The sequence below is a fragment of the Lepidochelys kempii genome, chromosome 9 (assembly GCF_965140285.1).
Source record: "Lepidochelys kempii isolate rLepKem1 chromosome 9, rLepKem1.hap1, whole genome shotgun sequence".
NCBI classification, from domain to species: domain Eukaryota; kingdom Metazoa; phylum Chordata; order Testudines; family Cheloniidae; genus Lepidochelys; species Lepidochelys kempii.
The window spans coordinates 97,212,355-97,229,347 of NC_136388.1; the positions used below are offsets into that span (position 1 = coordinate 97,212,355).

At 46.9% G+C, this 16,993-nt stretch overlaps 1 long non-coding RNA gene across 1 annotated transcript in view; it reads right to left on the bottom strand.

The window, feature by feature from the left end:
• LOC140916737 (uncharacterized) overlaps positions 1 to 13,494 on the bottom strand; it is a 64,796-nt gene extending 51,302 nt beyond the window's left edge. Inside the window, exon 1 of the long non-coding RNA XR_012160632.1 lies at positions 13,298 to 13,494. This is a non-coding gene — a long non-coding RNA (uncharacterized LOC140916737). The remainder of the gene's footprint in view (positions 1 to 13,297) is intronic.
• Between the last annotated feature and the right edge of the window lie 3,499 nt (positions 13,495 to 16,993).

The window sequence follows — 16,993 nt, forward strand, 5'->3', positions numbered from 1 at the left end:
TTGCCAGTAAAGTTCAACATACATTGCAAATAAAAAGCTAGTTACATTATTCAGAGTGCAACTCCCTGTGACCAGAACTAAAGAAACAAAAGCCTGTCAAGCCATTCTTTAGCTACTATTACACGTCAGTGCTCGGCACATTCATTCATGCAAATAGGATACAGTGACTAATCAGCTCACTAGTTTTACTTCTTCTTGCAGCGATATGTAGAAATGTTTGGGGAGAGGGTGTGTGCAACCATTGCAGCTCGGAACAACAGAATGGTATGAAAAACTCAGGGCTGGTGCAAAATGGCCCTAAACATCCTCACTATTTTCACGGTTAGGTGCACTACACATTGCAGTAATTGGTCCAGCCTGAATAAATAAAAGCGCCCTGTGTTGACATACTTCTGAAGGGACACCACGGACTCGGAACACTGGGGACATCTCCATGTTTACAAGGGCTATATTGAGGCTGTAAAAATACCAAGCTGGACTCCCAATCCCGCTTCTCCTCTTCCCGCCCCCACCCCTAGCCATGCATTTCTCAGCCCATCATGCCATTCACTTTCTGGATGTCCCTCTATGGGGCTCCAGTGGCAGGTAGGTTGTCCCAGTGTTGTAGCCTGATCTATAGATTAGGAATAAAAACTCCCAGTTATCACTATGAAAGTTGACAGGTTCATGTCCCAAGATCAGGCCCAGTATTATTACAATTATTATATAGTTGGGAACCCCAATGTGTACAGGTGCAACACTCACACGATAGGAACTCTTCTATATTTACAAATAAATAATTGATTAATACGTTTAGCAAAGTCTCACACACACTAACTCAGTAAGGTAGATAGAGATAACACAGAAAGTACATCTGAACATCCATACTCCCACCATCCCTTGCAGAACAACCTGAACAGTTAGCCATTATCTTCCTCATCACCCTCACCTTCCTCATCCTCACCAGGGGCCATCATTCTGGCCCCTCCCAAGGGCTACATTTCTCACCCCTACTGCCCTGGGATGCCACTTCTATAATACGTTACGCTGACATTACCATGTCTAATACATATTCAATAGGGGTTTCTCCCCTCTTCCTTATTTGTATTTCCTCCCCTTAGCAATGTTAAGGTGTCCTTCTTCTATAGGTTAGTGTATTTATGATTTCACCTCATTATCATATTTGTAATTTGTTGCCATGGCACTCTTGCGGCCAGATGTTCTGTCCAAAACCTTCCAGAAGCTGGTGTCAGTTCATGTTCTGTGGTTGGCTGATGTCATTATGGACAAAAGTCCCCCCACGTTCTATTTCCAGTTCACCAAAGCTTATGAGTTACCTAAGTTTATCTATGCTAAAGTTCATAGGCCTCAAGTCTCATACTAACAGCTAAAGCCATGTCTTACGGGATACAAGCCTGTAGGTTCCTTGCATTACTGATGAATATAATAAAGCAGAATATAATGCAAAGGAGTGAATATAACAGAGGTAAGCTGGCCCACTGGGCTAGTGTCCACACCACCAAAAACACTACCAAAAGCGGCACCATTTGGAGCCCTGTCATAAATATAAATGGAAGGGTAACCACCTTTCTGTATACAGAACTATAAAATCCCTCCTGGCCAGAGGCAAAACCCTTTCACCTGTAAAGGGTTAAGAAGCTAAGATAACCTCGCTGGCACCTGACCAAAATGACCAATGAGGAAACAAGATACCTTCAAAGCTGGCGGTGGGGAGGACAAAGGGTCTGTCTGTCTGTGTGATGCTTTTGCCGGGAACAGATCAGGAATGCAGCTCAGAACTAAGTAATCTAGCTAGAAATGCGTTAGATTTCTTTTGTTTAATGGCTGGTAAAATATTCCTGCTTTTGTGTCTTTTTGTAACTTAAGGTTTTGCCTAGAGGGATTCTCTATGTTTTGAATTGAATTACCCTGTAAGGTATTTACCATCCTGATTTTTACAGAGGTGATTCTTTTACTTTTTCTTCTATTAAAAGTCTCCTTTTAAGAACCTGATTGCTTTTTCATTGTTCTTAAGATCCAAGGGTTTGGGTCTGTGTTCACCTGTAAAAATTGGTGAGGATTTTTATCAAGCGTTCCCCAGGAAAGGGGGTATAGGGCTTGGGGGGATATTTTGGGGAAAGACGTCTTCAAGTGGGCTCTTTCCCTGTTCTTTGTTTAACACGCTTGGTGGTTGCAGCATAGGGTTGAAGGACAAGGCAAAGTTTGTACCTTGAGGAAGTTTTTAACCTAAGCTGGTAAGAATAAGCTTAGGGGGTCTTTCATGCAGGTCCCCACATCTGTATCCTAGAGTTCAGAGTGGGGAAGGAACCTTGACAAGCCCTTAGTAGCAATAAAAGCAAAAGGGTCAAATACTGGGTGGGTCAGAGGGGCCAAACTACCTTCTCAACCCTAGAGATCTGAGTGGAGGTATGTAGAAGCTGACACTTGTCTTGTCATGGGTAGAATGAACCTGCTCTAGGGATAAGCTGAACAGTCAAGTTGTTGACTGGGGACTTTACACAAGCAACAAAATTTATTTTAAATGAAATTTTAAAAACAGGAAAAGAAAGAAGGATGAACATAGACAAGGCACAGAAAAAACCCCATCAACAGGAGTTTCCTTCAAAATCCTTGTCTGCTACATCTTACAGCAAGCATATTATATGATTTACTGTCACCTTCAAGTGTTTTCCCCCTGCTGTACTGAAATCTAGTTATAATGTTTGTTTAATGGAACCTTGTATGCTGCTGTATTCTAGCTGTGTGACGTGACTAATATATGTGAAGATTAATAGCTGCAGCTGAAAATTAGAACACAACACAACATCTGAGTCTTTCTAACCAGAGAAGCAGGGACTCAGACACTTCCAAGAAGTCTCTACTACATTTTATGCCATACTATAAGGACTAAAAGGCATACTGCTCTCTCAGTATATACACATTATTGCGACATATTAGTACTGGTGGTAGTTACTTGTGAACATACCCTCTAATTATTAATATTACTAGTATTTATTTGTATTGCAGTAGCACTCAGAGGCCCCAAGTAGAATCGGGGCCCCATTGTGCTTGGCACTGTCCTGTTTCCAGTTCTCATGATTTTATCACAAGCTGCATGATATTTGATGCTCTTAAAGACCCAGCTCCTGGAGTCATGTGATTATGTGAGCATCTCAGCTTTCATTTAAAAAGCTTTTTAAAAGAAAAAGTTGTTAGCCCTTGTGATTGCAAAGAAAAGCTTGAAAACATGACTCCTGAAGAAATAACAGAGCCCAACATTTATTATTTTTTAAAATGTCCAGATTTTTAAGCCAACCTTGTGATTTTGGGCACCTGATTCATGATTTTGAAGGCAATACTGGTACAAATACATAGTAAGAGACAGTTCCTAACTAGAAGAGCTCACAGTTTAATTCAGTGCTTGATTTTTATATAAAATAGATTGAGGTGTGTGGGCCAAATTCAAAGGAGATGTGGAAGCAGGCACATGTCACATGAGGGCAAAGGGGTGTAAGCCTAGCTTAGGGTGACAGTGTGAGGTGGGTGGAAGTGAGGTGTACATTACAGAAGTCTCACCCAGACTGCCTAATGCCTGATCTACAGTAGGGACATTTTCCAAACATTTCTCACTGCATGAGGATCAGCACTGTTGGTAGCCAGGTGTCAAGTGAACCTGCCATAAGCAGGGTTAGATGACAAGATTCAGGGTTAGATGCTTAAAATGCCAGTGGCATGTGACAGTTCTTTCACACCAGGGCTACCAACATTCCTGACACTAGTAGAGATGAACTGGTGTTAGCAATGAGAAACGTTTGAGAACCTTCTCAAGTGTAGACAGTGTCTCAGTCTCCCCTTTGAAGCTGGTCCTATATTACACTGGAGGGAACACATTTATTCTAAGATGTTAAGTAGCTCAATAAGGAGAAACCTTGGCTAAACAAGGAAACTAAACGAGGAAACCTTACCATTTCTTTTCATTTTAAAATACAAACATTTGTAACATTGATTATTTTAAAATTGTTTCAAAGACCAAAACATAAATTTTAGATGAGAGACACAGAGAGAGAGGGGAGTTGCTGGTTGATCCAGTTTTTCCCCACTGAGGATGTTAGAAAATTAGGAACTTTTATGGTGGCCTATTAGAATTTCACCTTCTGGAATTCAAGCACCTGGGTTTTGAAGAACTAATTTGCACGGTGCAACTGGCAGCTGACAAATGTGCTGACTTCAGCTAAAGAGTTCTGCCAGATGACGTTGTTCTTCCCACCATAGCACACACTCTGAAAAGTAATACAAATGTAAAGTGACATTGATATGTGGCAAATTTATTATTAATTACACTTTTTTTAATATGTGGAAATCTGTAATAGGTTTATGAAAGCAAGTTTTCACACTCTTATCATACAGCACTGATGGTTTATGGTCCACCCCCGCAAACTGAATGCTGCAGATATAATGTCTAAGGTATTTGCATTTCTAATGTGCCCATTACCATAGCATCAAAGCTCTTCCATTGACTTCAGTGGAGCCAGGATTTCACCCCAGAACGCTCCAGGTCCTGCACACTCCAGAGGGTCATGAATTGGGATTCAGAGGCAGAGGGTACAGTTCATATGAACGGTCAGTTTTCTGCGGAAGCCCATAAACGCCTCTTCATTAGTGTGTTTGCAAAAATGGTTTGAGTTCATTCATTTTTTATTGCGTAATCTAAACCCATATTACTTTGTAAAGTGATTCACTTCTAAACAAGATTTTTTAGCTAGAAGGAAGCCTGTGTTTTGTGTTACAGAGAGAAGGATGCTCTCCCCTCACTCACCCGATGATCAAACAAAAGTTAGGATGGCACAAATAGTATAAATTCTGTCTTTCTCATTAGAATTTACTTTCTCATTAGAATTTCTCTCTCCCCATCTTGGCTACATTTTTTCCACAGCCTCTCCTAAGTGGGAAGCTAACCCAATATCATTCAACATTTGAGCTGAACTTTTAAATCCACAGTATTTAAATAGATGGGAAATTAGGCAAAATGAATTAGCCTAACCCCAATTCTTGCTGCCTTGAAATCCAACTGCAGTTACAAAGCAGGTGCCAGTTGATACCTCTCCTATATGAACTCAGAACCAGGGGGACTGCTGGGCTCAAGGGCTTGTCATGTAACACACCAAATCACATTTTAAAAAGAAGAACTATTTTATGTCCCCAGAAGGGAGCATTCCAATCACTGGTTTCAGAGTAGTAGCCGTGTTAGTCTGTATTCGCAAAAAGAAAAGGAGTACTTGTGGCACCTTAGAGACTAACCAATTTATTTGAGCATAAGCTTTCGTGAGCTACAGCTCACTTCCTCGGATGCATCGGATACACTGGTCTATTTTTCTTGGCCTCTGTTACTCTTCCCTGGCTGGCAGTTTCATTCCTGAATTCACACAGACAGCTTATGTCATCCATTGGCCTCTCCCTTCCAGTCAATACCAGGAGTATGCAGTCAGATAGCTGGCATAAAAAGCGCGTTTGCTGGATGCAGGAAAACACCTGTCAGCCAGGAAAGAGCCAGTTCCCCAAACTTTGGGCCACCGTTCCTTGGCATTTTTCTCAAGCTCACTGGCATTCATTCACCCCAATAAGAACAACCCCCACTAGACCAGCTAGAAGATTGCCTGAGCATGCTTAATGGACTATGTCAATTCCCAAGAGCTATCAGAGGCTTCTCTCTAAAGAAAGGAGCAGTAAAGAACGAAGCATTCTGCCACCATTGAAGAAAAAGGCGATGATGAGCCCCCTGTGAACTGCAGTTAGCCACAGTAGAGAACACATGGGAGAGCACCTGCCGAATACAGGAAGCCCGTGGCTCAGCAGACTAATTTCAGCTGGTTGGGGCCAGTAACAGAGGTGCCACTGGAAAGCACACGGTCAGAAAGATAGACAGTCAGCACTTTGGGGTAGATCCTCAACTGGGGTAGATTGTCATAGGCCTGTTGACATCAGTGGGCCTGTGGCAGCTGAGGGTCTGCCCTCTTGCTTATTCTGCAGGCGGGGAATAGCTATAGAAGTGAAACATCACATTCCAGGAGCCCTGGGGAAGAACTAACTCACAGGAAGGGAAGCCCTGAAAGGCAGAATGGGAGCAGAGGTGGGAAAGAAGCAGGCAGAGGAAGCAGATTTTAAACCATGTTTAACAGCGTGCCCCATGCTGGGGTGGATAGGCTCCTTGGGTGGGCCCGGGTCTCTGAAAGAAGCTCTGGGTAGATCTCAGGCAGGGGGATGAGACAGCCCTCAGGACCGTGAAGGAAGAGCTTGGCCTGCAGCCATCCACCACAAGTCTCAAGGAAGATCTTGATCTAATTACATGGCCCCAGCACTCCCTTCCCCCAGCACGGAAGCTGTGAACAGAGGGTGGCTAGAGCCAGGGGTTTGCAATAACTTGGGCGGTTTCCACAGCTGCAGCGGGAGGGAGGGAGAGAGAGAGCTGGGCTGCTCAGGGGAGAGCAGTTCATTCTATGTACCTTCCTCCCCTTCCCGGCAACGGATCTGCAACTCCGGATTCCAGGCAGAGCCTCTCCCCAGGAAAGTTTGGGCTAAATGCACCGGGTTTTCCTCTGAGAGGCATAAACTGGGTCCTGATATATTTGGAGATGCGTGTTCCACAGACAGCATCTGAACATTTTCTTGAAGCAGCAAATCCCCCCTCCCCCACTGCAAGACAAAACAAACCCAGATTTTGGCTCCCAAATCCAAATTTCAGAGTGTGGGTAGAAACCCACAAGCCATCCACCTCAGCTGTAACCATCTCCCCACATAGTGGGCTGGCTGCCATCTTTGCCGGAGCTGTTGGCTGATAGCTTTGCACCCCTGACTAGTCAGAAGGAGGGTGGCTCAAATTTTCAGTGCTGGCTGTCACCTAGTGTGCAAACGGAAAGCCTTCAAGTGGTCACTGAACTCTGCCACCCCCACCAGAAAGAGGTCACTGGCACTCCCATGCCGGAGCTCAGCAGAAGCGTGTAAAAATGAGGCCAGACCCCGAGCGATGCAGGAAGACAGACAGACAGACAGGGCAAAGAGTCGCCAAGACTGCGCAGCGGCTTGGTTGAGTTAGAAATGAATTGTCATTACTAGTCCCATGGAGAAGGGATCAATTTCTAAAGATGTTTGATCAACTTGGTGTAAAACCTGGGGAGGGGAGGGGAATCTCCAAATATTTTAAGTCTGAAAATAAAGAAAAGAAGGCTGGCCTTATGGCTAAGGCATGGGACTAGGGTGCAGGAGATCTGGCTACATTTCCCAACTCTGCCACAGACGTTCCACGTGACCTTGGGCAAGTCACACTTGGACCTTTTGAAAATTCTACTCTTCAGCTCACAGACCTTCATTTGCTACCTATAATAAATATTATTGTCTTACTGCAGTCCCTCGGAGCATGGCCCAGGACCCCATGGTGCTAGGCACTGTGCAGACACAGAACAAAAAGACAGTCCCTGCCCCCAAAGAGCTTACAATGAAAATAATAGTCATTCCTTTGTCTGGCATCTGTAGACTGCACACTCTTTGGGACAGGGAATTAACAGCCTAAGTAACCATGCCAGTACTTGGGTGGGCACACTGAGAAGCAGGTGTGCAAGAAAGGGAGCTCTGCCTGCCATGCAGGTCTTTTTACAGGCATCAACCAAATGAAGCAGACCCTTGCGTTGCCCTACACAGCCACATGGATCCCGAAATGGGACAAGAAAGCCCATGTTGTCTCTTTCCAGCTCCCCCTGTCCTGTTCAACCTCTCGCCCACCATGTCTGCCCTTCTCTCCTGATATCTATGCCAATCTACAGGCACTAACGGCCAAAGGGGAACCAATACTTAGCCCAAGCAATGGCGTTAGGAGATGCAGGGGGAAGGAATCCTCTCCTCCAGGCCACAAAGCAACTCCACAGATGATCTCCAGGGACTACTTCAGCCCAGAGGCTGCCCACAGCCCCCAAGCCCCTCTACCACAGTGGGAGGCCCAGAAGAGCCATACAGTGGCACATTCTCCTGTCCCACTCCTGCCCTACCCATAGGCCACTGTGCTGTGGCTCTGTGCCACCACCTTGTGACCCCTTCAAAGTGTGGGTGACCTGCATCGGTTCCACTTCTAGGGGACTTCTGAAGCCATAGATGTGGAGGCTGGATTTGCCTTTATACAGTTGAATAAAAGTGAATTGAAAACCCCAGACTGCCAGCTAGAGGGCTCTGCAAGATCCTGGGGGGGGGGAGGGGGGCAGATGGATCTTCAGAGAAGGGATTCTTTGACTCACTTTCGTTCAGCTGCTATTAGCACACAAAAGCAATCTAGAGCAGCAGAGCGAGACAAAGGGGTGTGGGGCTGAGACAGACAAGAAAGAGGGAGGGGAGGAGAGAGACAAGTATGTGAGGGGAGACAGAGAGACAAGAAGGAGGGGAGAGAGACACACACAAAAATTGGAGAAAGAGAAAGACAACTCGATAACAAGGGGGGAAGAGATCACATGGGGAGGGGCCTTTGCTACCTGGCCCAGGATTCCCATTCATGCACAACCCTTTCTCCTCCTTTGTCATCTCTTTCCCCTCTCATGTCCTCTCGCTCTTTGCCTGCCCCCTACAAGAATATGATGAAACAATGTCTCATGCTTCAGTGATGTAGTGTCACTGGGCACAGTGTTTTCTGAGGGGTTTTGCTAGCTGCCCCAGAGAAAAAATGACTCGCCAATCAATTCAATTTCTATAACTTTATTGGTGTGGCAAGGTACATGGTGTGGCCAAAGTTAATGCAGTGCAATCATCATCATCCAGTGTAGAGTTTTCCAACAGTAATTGGGTTTTATTGACACCCCCTTCCCATGTCTCATGGATCTCCATTTCCTTGTCTCTCCTTTCTGCACGCACAAGAAAACCCATGACTAACTATGCAATAAACAGCTTATGAAACGTAGGTGACAGTCCCAACTAATGCCAATGCGTGGTGGGCAAATTGATTATGAGGCATCGGTAGGCAGGAAATGGAGCTCTCTTTGTCATACTGCTGTTTTTGTGGGCATCAGCCAAGTGACGCAGACCCTCACATTCCCCTAGGTGGCCAAATGGAACCTAGCATGGTCCAAAGAAGCCCATCACTGGATTCTAATAGCACATTCAACGTAGCCCTTGTCCAGTGAGTTACCAATACTGGACCCCCAACGGGGAACAACTAGTTTGTCACAAGAGCCCAACAGAATTCCCTGGGGTAATCAGTGACCCTTGTATAATGTAGTCAATTACATCAGCAGACAGGCCACGAGACTCAAGGGTCTGCATTGGTGGCCACTCCCCAACCTAGCTCCTGCTGAAAGCAGAAAATCACATTGTTGCTCATTTCAAGTGTATTTCCCCTCCTCCCTCAGCTACTCCTCTTTCCACCTCTTATTGGATGCTATCCCAACTGCACATCATCATCAAGGCAGTTATGAGAAAGGCTGAAGACATCAAGGCATGGTTACGTGCTAGCAAGAAATTAAAAACAAAACTAACTCAGGGATTGTTCACAACATCCTAAGCAGCAAGCAACTAACGGTGCAGAAGATGCTTAGGATGTAAAGGCATCACCCAAAGCAGTCAAGCAGTGCGAACACCTCCAAATACATAATCACAGTATCCAAAGAAACTAACCACCAAGACCACTCTAATTCATAACCAGAGGCTACGAAGTGATTCAATTGCAGTATGCAGAACATATAGCCAGTAACTAAAGAGAGAATCAGTATTTTAATTCCTTCGTATTATATTCCAGCCCTGCACCCCTCATTCCATCTCATTCATTTAAATTCCTTGGAAACACGGTGTGACAGTAAAATCATGCTCCCTCTGGCTGTCTGCTCTGCAACTGAACAAAAACATTGCAGGGTCTGGCATAACCAGGGACTATGATTTTCTCTTTAATGTTTTAGGAATGAGATGGTGGAATTTTTAAAAAAATGATACTTGTAATCCAGAGGAAATTCCACTCAAGAAGATCATGTTAAAGTTAACACACACACACAAGATTTAACTTCTTGATAGTGCCTTTTTAAATGACGGTATTAAGGATGGAACTTAAAAGTTCCAAGGTTCTGCAGGGTCTTTCAAAAAGTTCTAAAGTGGCCAATGTTTCATAAAACAAAGAAGTCAGAAATGAAAAACACATTATTCTTTCAATATGAACATTCACAAAATTCAATAAAAATGTGTTTTTCTCTCTGAAAGATGTTATCTTTAGGAATGGAAAATAACACAACTAATATAAAAAGCTTTTCAGACACGCAGGTTTCTTGGCTGGATCAATGACTGCATCCCTCAGCACGTCTCATTGGCTAGTCTCTCTTTCTTTTTTTCATGGCAAGATCTCTCTCTCTCTATTCCAAGGTCATTTCTCTGTCCAAGACTCTCTTCATTCTGTTAGCTTTCCTACTCCAGTCTCTCTTTCTCCTCTTCCAGATCCCCAATCCCTCTGACCCGCTCTCATTACTTGTTTCTGACTTTACTACTCTTCTTTCCAGTGGCCATGGTCTTTTTTGCTGCATTTCTTATGCATGCTGGCACTCACTCCATGTTACATTCTCTCACACACCTACGTAGGTACTGGTCACCTGCAAGGAAGGCTGGAATTTCCTTAAGGCACTTGTGTGTTGATCTTTGGCAGTTTTAGCTGGACTTTAATTGTATTGCGCTGGAACCCGAGCATTATCAAAAGGTTACAGGGGTCAAATTTATGGACCGTGGAACTTTTAGGGTTTGATTTCACAAGTAAGTTGAAGTTTGAGCAAATTCAGAATTTAATTTATTTAAATGCATGTTTTAGACTAAAAACGAGCCTAAACACAAATCCCAGATCCCAACAATTCCCCTAATTAGGCAAGACCCATTGTCATTTGTACATATTGCTTACACCGCCATGAGATTTCCAGTACAGCTGCATTCCAAACCGCTATTGAGAAGGTGGACTAGATCTAATGGGTCAGTTCTCTTTAGAGCAAGAAGACTATCCAGAGCATCTTAAGTGGTCTTGCTCCAATGGAAACTGAACAAGTGTTGGCACAGTTCCATTAGAATAGTCCTGGTTATTATTATTGTTATGTATGACTGTAATGCCTAGGAACCCTCCTTCCCTTCTGGACACCCCATGAAAGAGCCTGTAAAACAGAGAGACAAAACAATGTAGGAAACTTCCTTGTGTAGACAAACAAAAAGATGGCTATGCACAGTTTGGGAATGAATCACATTCATTTACAGAACAATAAAACTGGAATCACCATATTATTAAACATAGGCAAAATCTGCCATTGAAATCAGAATAAAGACTGCAGGTCCCTGGGATCTAGATGCAGACTTGCATGCTGTTATTTATTTATTAATAGGGCCTAAATCCTGACCTCAGCTTTTAAACAGGACAGGGGCAGACAAGTTTGTGGGCCTATGATACTGAGTTGATAATATTCAGGACACCTGTACACATTTTAAAAACGAGCAATAGCTGTTAGGTTTAAAATGTGTAAAGTGTTAACCTCCCCACAATGGTGACTTGAAAAAAAATTTGATCTGCACCAATGTTAAAAGTAATTCAGTGCATATGCTTTGAGACTTCTGTGGGAGACAAAATATTTTGGAAAACGGTTACACAGGCTCCTGAAGACAGCTTGTTATTTAGATGATCTTCTCCTATTGAATTCTGAGCAGTAACTAGGCTTCAGAAGAGATCTGGCACTAGCTGACTTTTTCCATCTCATGCCGCAGAGCCCAAATATGGGATATAATGTGCAACAAAATGAAAAGTGCAAAAAAAAAGTAACAGAGGAATCTTAAAATGCTGTGCAACTCTCCATTTAGTGTGCACAACCTCCCTACATCCTCAGCTTCATGATTCTTTTTGTCTGATGTAAATCGTGATCAGACACTAAAAGTGAGGACACAGGTAACTTTGGGACGAAAGAAAGTGGCATCTCTCCAAAGGAAAGTTAGGGTTGATTTCCGTTTTGATGCAAGAAATTATCAGATCTTTGTGGTAAAATAATCAGGATTAAGTTAAGGATTCTTCTGGTTGAAGCCTAGCATATTTCTTTCCTTCTTTTGTGGTCTCTTATACTAGACTCTTTCGGATCTGGACCAGAGTAAACTTTACACATGACCAAACTAACCCGGAGGTGGAAGGGCACTAAGGGAATTTGATCAGCCCTGAGTGTCTTTTTTTAAGGTTCAAACTCTCTTCCCCAGTTATAGAGCATCAGATACCAGGCTGCCCACCCAAACTCCATAGCCCCAGCAGTGGGATACAACTTGCTGAACAGGGTGTCTGGGGCTTGGGAAGGGGTCGAGCTGCTGTTTTAAAACCTTTCCCAAACCGTGTCAAGATAGTCTGGGCCTTTGTGATCCAACCAACTGTGTGTCACGCCTCCTCGAGTGAATCACAGATGGCCCAGGAGAGCCGGGTCCCGAGGTCAGTTTTTAAGTGTTGTCTTTTTACTTCCCAACACCACCACCGGGGGGGGGGGGTCCCAGTGCCCCCCTCCTTGTAAGAGCCGGAGTCCGGGGCGCGCTGCTTTTATCTGCACCCCCGCCCAGCCGGCCTGGCCCCGAGCAGCGCCCTAGTGCGGAGCTTTCTGTTTGTTTTATACAAGTGGGCCCTGCATGAAACGAAACCCCCGTTCTGGGGGCGGGGGAGGCGGCTGCGCTTGCCCCCGTTGAATGTAAACGCCTCCGAAGCGGAACGAATCCCGGCCAGGATAGTTCGCGTTGTCCTAACAACGCGGCTTTTTGTGGGCGAGATGTTTTGCTTTCTCCCGGCCCAGCCTGGCGGTGATATACCGCTGTCACGCTCTGTCCGCCCGCATCGTAAATCTCCGCTCCCGGCTCCCCCCCGGAACCGCCCTCTCACAGGCCCGCGGGCCGCCTTCCCCTCGCCCCGCAGCGGGCGGCGCAGCTCGGCGCCCGGGCCCGGCGGGCTGGAGCCTCCCGCAGCCGCTGCTCCGCCCGGCTCCTGTTGCAGGCAAGCTCAGGAACAAGCGGGACGGAGCAGCTCCCCCGGCCCCTTCCGGGGCACCCCGGGCCGCGATCACCCCCGCCCGCCGGAGCAGGAAACGGCGCGCTAAGCAGCAGCGTGGCAAGCCCCATCTGCAGACGCCCAGGTCACGCTGCTCCGGTCACGCCTCGCTGCAGGCCGGGCGTCGGGCTGGGGGGGTGTACACACACCTTACTCCCTGGCGGCGGGGTGTGTCTGCACCCTGGGAGGATGCGCAGGTACGCTGCAGCTGCACCACCATTCTGCCCAGAAAAACAACGAGGAGTTTGTTGGCTCCCCTCAAAGACTTACAGATTTATTTGGGCGTAAGCTTGCCCGGGTGAAACACGCCTCCTTCCGCTGCAGAGTCCGCCCAGGGAGCACAGAGAGCGGGCTCTCTCCACATCGCTCCTCTTAAGCAGCAGGGGGGGTTCCCACTACCCCCCTCCCCGCGCCTCTAGGACCCACGCTGTTTTCGGCAGCTTCTTCCCAGACTTCACCAAACAGTGGCCTCGCTCCACTGGAGGCTTTTCAAGGGGTGTGCATTAAATCTTGTATGACATTTTAAAAATGAACTTTGTGAAGGATCACTCACCCTGAAAGTGTCTTGGGTGGATCCCCCCCCCCCCAGTTTGTTTAAAGGTTTCCATCATTTTAATGTGACAAAACCGGAGGGTTGTTTTTATGTGACAGATCAGATCTCTCCTGGCTCTTGGGACTGCTTAGCAGCGTTTTTAAATAGAGCAATTACAAACGAAACCGGCGTTTTAAAAGGAGCGGGGGGCGTTCAAGCTCTGGTTCAGCGGGCTGCTAGGATTGAGTTCACCTCCGTGTGTGCCATGGGCAGAGCATCAGAGCAGACAGGAACCAACGCTGTGTGGACACGCGGTTGACCTAAGAAATCGGAACGGGATAGAGCGCGGTTTTTTACACCTGGCCTGACCCTGAGCCCACCGAAGTCCAGGGCAAAGCTCCCACTGGTTGCAGGGGTTCCGGGGCAGACCCAGAAACAGACAAGAGAGGGTACCTGGTTCGTACAGTGTCATTCTCTGCAGGGATCTTTGCCTGAAGTTTAACAGATTTTTTTTTTAAAGTTGAACTGTCTGATCTTGATTCGGTGTGATAGAAATGTGAACAGGTTAGATGTTCAAACTCTAGTTTCGGTGCTTTCACGACTGAATGGTCTCCCTTTGGAGGTTGACTTCCGCTGGTTGGGTGCTAACCCCCCCGTCCTCCCCTCTAAACTCGTTACTACGGAGGTTTGCACACATCCACCCCAGGGAACATCGTGATGAACAATTCTAGCCCGTTCCTTCCACAACCGCGGTTCCCGGTGCCCGTCCCCCTGCGGGGCCATGTTTAAAACGTGGCTAACGGGTACAGCCTCTCACTTCCCGACGCACCTACAGCGATTCAGCTCACCCATGCAAAGCATCGCCCTAGACAGTGCTATCGTTTATCGTAGAAATCCCCATGCCTCGGGACGGAGATTTCCCGGGCATCTCTCAGCTTTATTTCCCGAGTGGAGAAAGGGCGGTCTAACTGGCAGGAAGAAATAGATGGCCACAATTCTTAATACCAAACGAAGGCAGTTACATTATAGTGTAGCCCCAGATTAGCTCTCCCTAGCAGTTCTGGAAGGGGCAAATCAGTGAAAGGTTCATTAGGACAGGACAGTCTTCCAGCAATAAAAAATAATATGTTTGTGAGCGACCCACACTTCTGGGTGATAAGCAAAGAGGCGGGATTAACCTGTGTGGGATATTTGATTCCAGCTAACTGTGGACACCAAACTGCAACTCTCGTTCTTCATTCATATCCCAACCAGAGAAACACAAAACCCGACACCCTCTCGCAGGATTCTTCTCCGAGGGCTGCTTTCCCTCAGGTGTTGTCCTGCACTTGGCTAGCTGATCTCCATTCTCTGCTTTTCCAATTTGCTCTAGTTTCGGCCCTGGTAGGACTCTTCCCTCTCCCAGCCTCCTTCCAACAAGTTAAGAGGTGAGCTAGCTGATGGGAATCGCTTACCTTATTGGAGCCAGGCACCCGGCTCGGCCTCCCGGGCCCAACAGAACCCCTGGGAGTTTTGCGGGAGTGAGAACTGCAGGGGCTGGACAATCGATGGGTTTTGCTGCCGCGATGCAACTGCAATGTCATACTGTCTAGATCCCGACATTCCTAACTGTTGATCTCAGGGCTGAGCTCCCCTCTGAGCTGTAAAGTTCTGTCTATATCTGCTACGCAGACTGAGGCAAAGCAAACAAAGCGGCGATCTAGTATTACAGTGGTTAACTTTAATTCATTCCCAGCTGTATAGGGCTTCCAAAAAGGGGAGGGCAGGGGAGGGGGAGAGTCATACAGGATGCATATGGCGTGCACCAGTCTCTATCTATGGTATCTGTGCACAGCCCCTGTTGCACACATTTAAAACTCCAAATCCTGGTGGTCTTCTCGGACCACTCCAAAGACTAATCCCGAGACACCAGAAAATCTCACACACACCCCTTTAAACTACACAGCAGAAGTAAAGATCTTAAAACCCAGCCCTCGGGAATGGAACAGGTCGGTTACAGGGACTAGATTTTGCAGGAACGATTTGCCTGGGGTAAAAGTGGGCCACACTTTTAAAAGGTCATTGGCAAACGGGATGGAACAGGTTTATGGCTTGCTGCTCAGACCCGCCGGTCTGACCACATTATTGCCTGGCTCCTCCAACAGGCCATGTACATGCCCATCTCTGAATAAAATCTGCTGGCGAAACGTTTGTCCTTCAAGATCGGGCGAGCTTCGATTTCGTGTCAGAAACATATGCTGAGTTAGGAAATACCCTTCCTTCTTTGGTGGGGGCGGGGGGGGCACAATTATGTGTTCTTTGTAGGCCAATCACAATGCTGGCTTCATAAGTAACATCTGTCCCTGGCCCCCTGTGCCACGTTACCTCTGGAACTCTCTTCCCCTCCCACAATAGACTCGACAGGGGGCTTTTTACTTGACCAATTTCTGAGTTTCATCTGAACTTCGTTAAATGAATTACAGGGTGAACACATCACCGCTTATGTGCAATTAGTATCCAAACGTCTTACTTTTCCTCGTCTAATGGAGCAGATGCAGCTACAGAAGGGACGCCACATTTTCGTGAAATCTATCTCCTCTCGCCCATTAAATCTTCTGGTCAGGGGGGAAAAAATCCAGCAGGACTGCGGAGCCGGTAGGGTGCCAGGCACTCGGCGCAAACGGGAATACCTCCAGGTGTTGGAACAGATTGTATTATAATTATATCTATTAGAATGTTTTCCTGAGGATCTGTAATGATCTGACAAAAGTCACCTTAATTAACCGTCTGGTTGCAGACAACGAGTGAGCGCATTAGTTAAAAAAAACAACCCTTTACAAGCAAACCACTGCAGAGGGAAAGCTGCGAAATCACTAACAACCCCGGGGGGAGGAAGGGTTGTATGTTGAGGATTTACTGTAGCCCTGTGAGCTGGTCCTTACTGAGCGAACCGTGCTGGCGTGTGTTTGGGGGCTGCCTCTGGACCTGGGGGAAGCCGCGCGGGCTCCGGGGTCCCGTTCCCTGCTCCCAGGGAGTTTGTTTTCCGCCTGGAACGCGCCCAGGGCCGCCTGGGGACAGTTACTGGAGGGAAAGGGCTGCCCTCGGACACTCAGGTCAAGTGCTCGGGAGTCGGGTTTCACGGTCAAGGCGATCAGGAGGGGACCTTGCAAACGCTCCTGCAGCCCGGGCGCGGAGCAACGCGACCCTCCGGCTTCTGCGGGGCGGGGGCAGCCAGCCCCCCGGCCGCGGGTTCGGTTCCCCTCGGAGCAGAGCGGGGCTTCCCAGGCTCTTTACAGCGGGGCAGGCGTCGGGGTTAACTTCCCTCTGGTGGGTGTTTGCTGCTTGCTCGGCGGCTCCGTTTTTAAAGGCGCGGAAACCTATTTAATTTACTGCCGCCTATAAATTATTGACTGGCCGGGCTGAGGTACGGCCATTAAAGCCGCCGGGTTTGTTGG